Source organism: Euphorbia lathyris, chromosome 10, assembly GCF_963576675.1.
Source record: "Euphorbia lathyris chromosome 10, ddEupLath1.1, whole genome shotgun sequence".
NCBI classification, from domain to species: domain Eukaryota; kingdom Viridiplantae; phylum Streptophyta; class Magnoliopsida; order Malpighiales; family Euphorbiaceae; genus Euphorbia; species Euphorbia lathyris.
Window position 1 is genome coordinate 8,742,862 of NC_088919.1, and position 11,290 is coordinate 8,754,151.

At 34.5% G+C, this 11,290-nt stretch overlaps 2 long non-coding RNA genes across 3 annotated transcripts; both read right to left on the minus strand.

Annotated features, from left to right (window-relative positions):
- Window positions 1-5,535: 5,535 nt before the first annotated feature.
- LOC136209372 (uncharacterized) lies at window positions 5,536-7,837 on the minus strand. 2 transcript variants are annotated; one of them, XR_010677510.1, is made up of 3 exons: window positions 7,784-7,837; window positions 7,422-7,475; window positions 5,536-5,901 (listed from the first exon to the last, which is right to left on the minus strand). It is a non-coding gene; the product is annotated as an uncharacterized lncRNA (long non-coding RNA). The 2 variants fall into 2 exon arrangements; XR_010677511.1 differs by having other exon boundaries at window positions 7,779-7,822.
- Window positions 7,838-7,856: 19 nt separating this feature from the next.
- LOC136209373 (uncharacterized) lies at window positions 7,857-10,921 on the minus strand. Its single transcript, XR_010677512.1, has 3 exons — window positions 10,694-10,921; window positions 8,204-9,277; window positions 7,857-7,894 (listed from the first exon to the last, which is right to left on the minus strand). It is a non-coding gene; the product is annotated as an uncharacterized lncRNA (long non-coding RNA).
- Between the last annotated feature and the right edge of the window lie 369 nt (window positions 10,922-11,290).

Here is an 11,290-nt window from a genome sequence, read left to right on the forward strand (position 1 = left end):
GCGTTTACAGAACGCGCGACACTAGTTACTCTGTTGTGTCGCTTTCTCTTCAAGCGTGACACAAGAGGTGCGACACAAGTGAGCATTTCTGTACTAGTGAATGGAACATTAATGGAGACTTTCTAGTTACTGAAAGTTACAGCTTCATGACTATATATAGCCTATGTCTCAGGCTATCAAGGTACACATTCACTTACCCTTTGTCAATTCAGTTTGCTCTCTTGTTCTTCCATACTAACTTTGGCATCGGAGCTTTCCCCCGTCGAACCCAACGATGTCCCCACAGAGACGAAAGGTCCTCGGAAAATCTCCACTAGTCATCAGATGTGTTTAACATCTAGCTATGGATATTAATATTTTTGATGGAACATAAACTTTATTTATAAGGTTATCTTAATTGAGTTTTGTTTTAACATAATCCTAGGTTGAACTCTTGTTTATACATTATACATTTTGTTAATTTTCATTTTTCCCCAAAAGAATTCTGAACCTCCTACCGATTTAATTCTAATCCTAGCCTTAGATTAATTCGTTGATGTTTTTCCCACTGGAATTTATAGGAGATACTATTCCTTCGGTCGATTGAGTGGTGAGCTGTCAGGACTCTTAGGTTTATCATTCGGCTGGATATCAGGTGAGTGGTAATTATAGTACACGATACTGTTTGATTGAAATATCGGACTTTAAACTGTTTACCAAAAATTAACATTTGATTATATGTTTCCTTTTATAAAAGCGTAGAATTTGAACCTTCTGTTTGCTAAATATCCTTAGTATTAGAGCGTATATTCTGGGAACAGACTTTTATATTTGATTTGTTTTATTATCAGTTACTCTGAAGTTATTAAAATTTGATTTGATATGATCTGTACTTTCTGATACACGATTTATCGCTGTTATTACTTTTATTTTAGAAATCTGATAATTTGTTCAATCAATTATGATTTTCTGATTTATATATGTATATTACATATTTTCAAACTGGTACAAGTGCTCAGTATATCTGTATCTGTTATCTGGCATTAGGACTTTGCATTTGTCTTCGAGTCATGATGTCAGTTGTCAGTTTTGTCGTCAGTTGTGTCAACATTAGAATCATGCATAAGATCGGTGAAGGCAATTATCTGTTATCTGTATCTGTTATTGGTAGCGCGCTTACCATTTATCTGGCCCTGGTGGTGTGCAGTATCACCACTCTGTTACACTGTACCATGTGTTTTAAAAGCTTTTGCCTTATTTTCTGATTATTCTAATTTTGATGTTTTGAAAGGTTTCAGTATTATGTTTGACAATTGATTGTCAACATTTTGAATTGATTATCTTATATTGACCCTGTATTTAACCGAATTTGAAGGGTAATTAATTTATTAGTCCCTATATTTTAACAAAACACACTGTTTAGTCCTTGTATTTTCAAAAACACATGGTAAGGTCCCTAACCTTTTTCTCGATGAACTGTTTAGTCTCTAACGTTTTTCTCGGTGAACTGTTTAGTCTCTGCCGTTAGACTCCAATGAAGATTCTGTTAGTCAATTTGGATTTCAGTCAAAATCTATTTAAAAAATAACTGCCATTTACCACAAAATCAAATATATAAGATCATTATCTTCATTGTTTCTCATTTCTATGTTCTTCTGGTTGATTTAAGTCGATTATGGGTTAGAGATTCAATCCTTTGTCCATTTTTTTCGACGCGAGTTGTGAGAAAAAGACATAGAGGTGTGAATTACTTTTGACTGATAAATAGTTAAGGGTAATTTAGTCATTTCTGAATTCGTAAACGGTAAAAAAACTAACAAACAGATGGAAGGACTAAACAGTTCATTGAGAAAAAGGTTAGGGACCTTATCATGTGTTTTTGAAAATACAGGGACTAACCATGTGTTTTACTAGCTCGGATCTTGTTGGCAGACACAGAGTGCTTGCTCTCCACATCAGATGTCGAACTTTATGAGGGACTTTAATTCTCCAAATGCTGTTCAGAACCCTACCCATCTCAGCCTCTTGAACATTAACATTATTACTTTGTAGGAAGTTATAGCCACTTTTAACCGAATAGGTCCCATTTCGTTCTAACCTCCACCACCAACGATCCCGTGTCTCTCTCTGGTTCAGAGTGATCTTAGAAATAAGTATTCTATCCCTTACCGAGAATAGACTCTGCAAAATCGAATGATCCCACTCACCATTCCTATCAGATCGCAACATAGCCACTGTAATCGATTCATCACCAAGTGGCGCAATACTATCAACATATGGATTGATTTCATTAGGTAGCCAATGATCAGTCCATACATTCACTTCCTCCCCTGAACCGATAAGAATACGAATTTGTGATTTCAACAGTGGAAGACCAATAGTCTATATTTAATTTTATATTTGTGGTTGGTAGTGTATGAAATATATATATATATAACTATCACCAAATTAATACTTAAATTCACTTTTCCCCTAAATTTTCCTTTTAATGTCAATTCAGCTCAAAGAAAATTTTAGGCATCAATTTATCTAAAACTATCACCAAATTGGCCTGTTTCCGATCGAAATAGGGTTTAAACATCGAAGCCCTAATTTTTTTTACTAGTGTTTTATTCTGGTCCGAGTCATTTTGGACTAATTTGATCTCAAATTGCACATTCAAAAACCTAACCTAACAAAAATTGGTTTTGGACTAAATCGATCTTACTTACTAAGGGATTAAATCTAAACGGAATTTCAAATTATTTGGACTATATCGAAAAAAATCGAAAATGTGGGAGGAGAAATTATCACGAATAATAAGGAAGGTATCTTCATTCAAATGAAAAATGTACCAAATTTCAACAATATGTTTATCTGTATCCGTAAATTCTCCAAAAAGTCAAAACAAAATAATCTATATCTGTAATTAGACCTGGCCATGGGTCGAGTTGGGCCGGGCTCGGACCGGACAAGACCAGACGGGCTTTTCTATAAATGTCCTCAGCCCAAACCCAGTCCAGCCCACTAGTAATTTAGGCAGGTTCGAACCGGGCTGGGTTCGGGCTTAAAAATTAAATCCCATTCCCAGCCCATATAAACTCACCTAAACATATATACATAATTTTTTAATTATAAAAAATAAATATTTAATATATAAATATATAAAATTTATTAATTAATATTAATAGGCGGGCCGGCCCGGGCCGGGCTGGACCAGCCCGCACTATTTTTATTAATCTCAAGCCCGTCCAAAAAAATAGACGGGTTTTAGTGGGCCTAACATCAATTAGCATTGTCCAAACCTGACCCAAGGGACACGGACCGGGCGGGTACCCGGACCCGTAGACAAGTCTATCTATAATGCAGAACCTAAATATCTAATGCACATGAGCAGACAAAAATGAAACCTATAGATATAGGATTACACTAATGCAAAACTTTCATCTACAGATGGGCCAACATCGACAATTCACGGGTAGTTACTATTCCCATCAGAAATGGGCCAACCGTCAAAACCCACAACAAAACTGTATGGCCTAACACGAAAAAACAAAAAAAAAACGTGAATAACACGAAAAGATGATAAACCTGAAAAAAATACCGAAAATGTAAAAACATAAAAGCGTGAAAAGGGCGACAAGCATGAAAATGCGAAAAACGTAAAAAAAACACAAAAACGCAAAAAAAAACGTGAATAACACGAAAAAGTGACAAAGTGAGAAAAATATAAAAACGTGCAAAAACACGGAAATGCAAAAACGTGAAAAAAAGGAAAACCGAAAACACAATAACGTGAAAACCGCAACAACACGAAGAAACGGAAAAACGCAAAAAAAAAAAATACAAAAATGTGACAAAACACAAACAATACGAAAATGTGAACAAACACAAAAAAAAATAGAAAACGTGAAACATGAGAAAATGCCAAAAACATGAAAACGTTAAATGCGTATTTTTCACATTTTTGTATTTTTAACATTAAAAATATTTTTCACATTAAAAATATAATAAAGTAGGTGCAATTACGGACGAAATTATATTCCCTCAGCTAAAGTTTTTGTAACTTCAACATATGTCCAACCTTAAAATTTAAAAAATGTAAAAAATGTAAACTTTAACGACAATAACAACTTTAATATACTCATTGATTAATTTCAGACGCAACATACAATCACAAATAATCCATCATTTAATATGTACTTGTGTATGGGGAATAAATTGTTGGATACTCCCTCCGTTCTTAAATAAGTGTCGTTTTAAAAAATTTCACACAATTTAAAAAACACAATTAATATGCAGTTAAATTAATAAATTTACATGTATTAACTAAATAAAAATTCACTTGGAGAAAAAACTTTGAAAACTTAAAAAACATATAAATTAAGACAAAGTTTAAATGCTTAGACCAAAAAACGATACTAAATTTTATTGAAAAACGAAAACGACACTTAAAAAAGAACAAAAAAAATTATCTAAAACGACACTTATTTGAGAACGAAGGGAGTAACACTTTGTTGAAGTTTCTCTGCAGAACACATGAGTAAGAACAACATGTACATAGACTTTTTATCATCTCCCAATGCAAACTGAAATTATACCATACACACATGCATACCACATTATGGTGTGCTATGGCCAATGGAAATGACACATGTGTTTAAAAATTAAACAAGTATGGTGAGATAAATATCAAAAAGCTAATTTTACCCCAAATAAATATATAATTCTTGTCTTTTTCGTAAAAGACTCCCACCGGCCACCACTGCTCAGGTCATGTAACGGGTATGGACTTCAATTAAAGCTAGGGGTGAGCATCAGTTTGGTTACTAACGTGTAAATACACAAAAAAAAAAAAAAAAAACACAAAAACGTGAAAAATAAGTGAAAAAATACGAAAATACGAAATCGTAAGAAAATATTAAAAAATCAAAACATGAAAAAAGCGAAAAACACAAAAATATGAAAATCATTTTTAATGTTAAAAACCTGAAAACGTGAAAAAAAAAACGTTTTAATGTTTTTTCACGTTTTCGACGTTTTTACATTTTTCACATCTTTTCACATTTTTTTTAATTTTCGTGATTGTTCACGTTTTCGTATTTTTTACGTTGTCATGTTTTCGTATTATTCCCTTTTTTGTTTTTTTTTTGTCTTTTTGCGGTTTTCATATTTTTGTATTTTTCTTTTTTTTTCAGCCTTTTCGTGTTAATAAGGTTTTCACCTTTTGTCACTTTTTCATGTTATTCTTTTTTTTTTCATTTTTCCGCGTTTTTTCACATTTTCGTGTTTTCTCTCGTTTTCATGTTTTCTTGTTGCATTTTTTGCATTTCCATGTTTATTGTGTTTTCACGTTGTCACGTTTTACCCCAAGTAAATATACAACTCGTCTCTTGCTCGCGAAAGACTCCCACCGGCCACCAGTGTATGTTATATTATATTTATAGTTATATAGTGGCTTAATATAGTCATATAGTGGCTTAATATAGCAACAAGCTAAATTGGTTTTCTGAAATTACACATGATTAACTTCCTTATGTAGGGAGAAAAGTGGATTTTCATAAATTACACCGAATATCCCAACGACCCCGAATTTATTGAAGAAAACAATGAATAACAAATACAATAAATTCAGCCCGAATGGGCAAAAAATGTCTAACTACACAAACCTATAATTGCAAACACCATTAATATCATCATTGATCCAAACATTGCAAAAGTCGGGCGAAGAGGCCCACCATTGCACCTCCGTTGTATGAAGACCATCATTAGCAAGTTTGGTCGAGTCTACCTCAAGCCACAGTTTATGCCATCCAAGAGTTCCAAAAATTCTGCCTGTGGCAGCAGCTCCGGAGGCACCTATGGCTGCTCCATCCGTGTTTTCCTTGACACAACCACCTTAGGGAGGTGTCCATCAATACTTGTAGTCATGAAAATCAATACCTGATGTCACATGAAAAATGAAAAAAGTAAGAAGAAGAAACCAAAATAAAAGGCAGCTCAAACCCCAAGGAACAAAGCTGACACAAATTCAATGGAACACAAAAAGAGTAAAAGACAATATGATACGTGCAACACCAAGTTCATAATAAATTTGCTCATTGTAAACAACGAAAGAATCATAAATTTCATTATTAGAAAAGCAAAGCCTGAAAGATCATTTTAACATCATTATTTAACAAAAATTGAAACTAGTTCATCCTTTACTTGTTTGAATTGCAAGTGAAAGAAAGAGGAACTGAAAAAGTGATTCAGCACAATCAATTGAGCACCTAGAATTTCAGCAACACGAGTCTCAGATGCTTAACTTCCTAAATCCTATGTGCAGCTTGGTAAACTGACAATTTGCTGATTTCGACAATCAAGTTGAATGGCATATCAATTTAAGTAAGTTTACAGGGCCAATAATTCACTTTAATATATCTGTAGGCCACTTTAAGCAAACTTAAATAGCCAACTTAATTATTTGGCCACAAGACTCTGTACAAGTAGGAAATATATCAAAACTAGAGTCCACATGTAGGGTTAAATTTGAACTATTCCCTATGTTATGGCTAAATAAACACTTCACCGAAAACGTTAGTGTCAAATTTGATAAATGTTAAACTGTACACATAGGAAATCACTAAAACATATAAAAAAAACCACATATATGTAACAAACTCTCTAACCAATTTCACATTTGGCATAAATTGAAAAGAAAATGCACAGAGCTATTCAACTTTTGTCACATTAAAGAGTACAAATTATTAAGTGGCACTTCTATTGATACAACAAATTTATAGATCTTCAATGTAACAAGATTTCCAGAAAATCGGCTCGGCATAAAATAGATCTTCAATGTGCTAACAATGAACAAACAAGAAAAAAATTGAACACAAATACGAATTTCAATAAAAAACTAAGTATATCCTCTCACCCCATCTCAATTAATCTACTTCCACCAATCACCATGCCAAATTACATAGACAAACAAATCTCATCTCATCTCATATAATCTACTTTTACCATAGATAAACTTGGCAGCATAGTTGTTAAAGCCGCACTAAGGCGCTAAAGCATAAACCAAAAAAACACGCTTAATACTAAATCATAAATGTCAAAAACACCAGGTTAAGTTCATACTTCATATAGAGACATTAACATGTACTTAACGTCTTAACATAAGTACCTGACTCATGCTACTAAACTAATAACCATTTATTGTCACTTGATAACATTTGTTTTACACAAAACAGTAAAAAAGAAAAAACCCTAGTGAAAACAAAGAGGCACGCAGTGATTAAGGCTCCCAGGCCAACCCACCCGTCTCGCCCCAAGTCCACTTAGTCCACATATGTTATCTAACTAATCATGTACAGCACCATAAAGTTGGAAAGGATTAGGAGGTACTTTTATGTGACATTATATAATAAAACATGAGGAATTGCATCATAGAACCAAAATTTTTACAAGGAGAATACCTTTTCTTGAATGTTATGGAGGAGGTTATTGTGGTGAATCCTTGAATCCAAACTCTGGAAAACAGGTAAACTGAAGATTAGTTACAGTTAAGAAAACCTCTTAGAAATCTTTCAAGCGAGAGTGGACCTGATTGCAATTTTGATTGAAAAGGCAGTCTATTACTATTCAAAACAACTCTATAAGAACACATTGGTCATTAAACACAATAAACATTTCAATTTTAGTCCATTATCAAAAATTCCAACCATGTAAGCAATTTTCCAAGGTTCCTATGTTTTCTGCTCACAGTAAACATATATGACTTGATAAATTAAGCAAAAGCAAACCATGAATGTCGAGTTAAAAAGAAAAGTTACCTTACCTTGTTTATAGTTGCAACGCGTCACACCCCACTCCCGCCCCCGCCCCAACGCCGCCACCCCCCCCCCCCCCCCCGCCCAAACCCCAAATCCGTGAGATCGTCGAATGACCGCTGCATGTATGAAATAGAGAAAGTCAATATTTTAGAGTCCGTAAACATCAGGAATAACTAAAATAAGAGTATTAACATTATAAATTTTAAGCTAGTTAAGTCATCAATCGTGCAAAACAATAAAGAGATGACAGGAGAAGAAGAATAAGGTTATTGATCTTATGCTATAGAGACATAAACGATGGCATTACTACGGACAACCATTTGAAATATAGACACGTGCATTATGATGAATCAAAAGAAATTAATTGTTTCCCTGACTTTCTGAAGTTTAAATAAATAAACAGTAATTAACTTATAACAACTTACAAGAAGACTGATCTTCTTTGTCTCCACCGATGCAACTGGAGCGCTGACTGATCTTCATTATCTCTCCGCTGATGAAGCTGCAGCGCCGACTGATCTTCTTTTGTCTCCACTGATGAAGCTGCAGCGCCGACTGATCTTCTTTGTCTGCACTGATGCAACCAGAACTGGAATTGACATGGTTAGGGTTTATTGGTGAATAACGGTTTCGGCTCAGTGGGGAATTGAAGGATGGTTGCCTCAAAGAGAAAGAGAGGAACACAAAAGGTTCGAGATTTTGGCTCAAATGGTGAATAAAGGTTTCGGCTCAGTGGGTAATTTAAGGATGGTTGCCTCAAAGAGAAAGAGAGGAACACAAAAGGTTCGGGATTTTGGCACAAAGAGAAAGAAAAGGGTTGGGGTAGGGATTGAGTACCCCGTGAAAATGGGACCGAATCATCCATGACCAAGTCAATTCAATTCGAAGAACAAATTAGTAGCCATTTGAAGGGGCTTGTAGATCAAAGAAGAGATCAAAAGCTCCAGTTGCATCGGTTTCTCTAGGGTGCCGCCATGGAAGGCTCCAGTTGCATCGGTTTCTCCAGGGTGCCGCCGTGGAAGGCTCCAGTTGCATCGGTTTCTCCAGGGTGCCGCCGTGGAAGGCTCCAGTTGCATCGGTTTCTCCAGGGTGCCGCCGTGGAAGGCTCCAGCTGCATCGGTTTCTCCAGGGTGCCGCCATGGAAGGCTCCAGTTGCATCGGTTTCTCTAGGGTGCCGTAATGGATGGCTCCAGTTGCATCGGTTTCTCTATGGTGCCGTCGTGGATGGCTCCAGTTGCATCGGTTTCTCTAGCGTGCTGCCGTGGAAGGCTCCGGTTGCATCAGTTTCTCTAGGGTGCCGCCGTGGAAGGCTCCAGATGCATCAGTTTCTCCAGGGTGCCGTTGTGGAAGGTCTACTTGCAGGTTTCTCTAGGTGCCGCCGTCGAAAGCTTCCAAGTAGTCCAGGAAGAGGCAGAGAGTTAAGAGAAGGATGAGATGGTTGTGCTCCTCTGACGTTGGTATTGTTGTGGTTTATGAACAAGTCTTCTTCAGTTTAGGTTCTGTGGTTGCAAGAGAGGAACAGAGAAAAAGTTTAGGATCAACTTAGTTAGGCTAATATAGAATCCATTTAATCTAAAATGAAACATAGTTATTATTTAGAAGCAAATCGGTTCTAACTTTGTATATCTATTCTAACACCCTGGGTAACGCAACTTTCAGCTTTCAAGGGCCAAGCACTTGCACTTCAGATTTCTGCTACTGACCTCTTTTTTTAAATCTTTACTAACCATTTCAGTTCTAACTTTGTATATCTATTCTAACAAATTACGTAAGTTCACATTTTGTAAATTCTGAATTCTCCATTCAAATTTAACCTAACAAACATATATAATTACTTTATGAAAATTGTCTACAAAGTTTCATTTCTTTCCCAAACTTTCTTCAAGCCTAACTGAACCTAATGGACTTCCTTTTATATAGATTAAACCAATGTAAAGTAAACAAAAACATCAAAGAAAAGACAAAAAATGAACAAATGAAAACACAATAGCCATACATAAATAGCATGTCAATTACAAATTTCCATTTTGATATCAATTACAAACTAAACGCTAAAAAGATCTCTGTTCAATCCAAAATTTTCCCAAAATTAAGAGATACAACATCAAACTATAAGTAATTTTAGTTTTATTCCATGAATTCTTTACAACTTAAAAAGAAATTAATTTGATTTTATCGCTTTATTTAGAGATGAGTAAGTTCTGTAAGCATAGACTAAAATTAGTATTAATATTAGTATTAGTGAATTGTTATTAATTGCTTAATTGAGTAAATAAGTTTATTTTGTGAATTTGTTTTGGGTACAGAATTGACACTGTTATTATGCCCACCACAAAGTTGTACCAAATCTTAAGGTCACTAGTCAATAATATTATATAGTTAATAATATTATTTAAAATATATACTTTTAAAATTACAGATAACTGCAATAAAAGGATTTGAAAGCAGCATGTTTATAGATTATACTCTCAAGTACATTAGGAAGTGTTTATTATTTTTTTATTTGTGGGAATAATTAATTAGTAGGCTAATTTAATGTTATTTAATTATATTTAGGCTTAATTTTGAAAAATTGAAAACAGATATTAGGGCTGGATGTATGCAAGGACACAATAGATTTAAACAAAAAAATATGTAAACACCATAAATAGATTTAATTAGGATAATTAGATTTAAACTAGCGTCGAGGGATTTCTGGATCAAAAGAAGAGGCCAAATTCTCGTAGAAGATTTAAACACCAGACATTTTTACGAACAGACGTTTCTACGAAGACATTTTTTCATGTAAATCAGATCTAAATAAGAGAATAAATAATAACAAAAACAATACAAAAAATAACAAAAAACAAAAATCTCTAACAAAAGAATACATAAAAACGCGAAAAATAAAAAAAAAATGAATATAAAAAACTTACCTCAGCCGGAGCGGCTACGGTGGCGAACGTCGGACAGGCCGGCGAAGAAGAACGGAGAAGAGAGCGGTGATCGGAGGAGCGAATCCCAACAAAGGAAGAGATAGTAGATCGGACGGCGGAAAGATAGAGCTGAAGGAGGCGGCAACCATGGAGGAGGAGCTGCCATTTTTGGAAGGAGGGAGAGGAGAAAAGAAGATGGAGGCTGTTAATGGAAGAAGAAAAAGAAGATGTGTCTAACCCTAATGATTTATTAGTATACTAGTTAGTTTTAGACCCGTGCGGTTTTTTTTTTTTTTTTTTTTTTTTGGATAAGGTGTAAAAATGTCCCTAACGTTTTGGGTCAGGAGCAATTTTATCCCTAACGTTTAAAATAGTGCAATTTTGCCCCTAACATTTATAGTCAAGAGCAATTTTACCCCTAACGTTGGTAATTTGGGTCAATTTTAGGCACTATTATAAAACACATATATTTTTGTTCATTATTTTGCACCAATTGCATATCAATTCATTCTAAAAAAAGATTTCATGTTTTTTTGTAATTTAATAATATAATTTGAGATTAATATTATAAATTCGGTGGATTTTTTGAATTTCTTT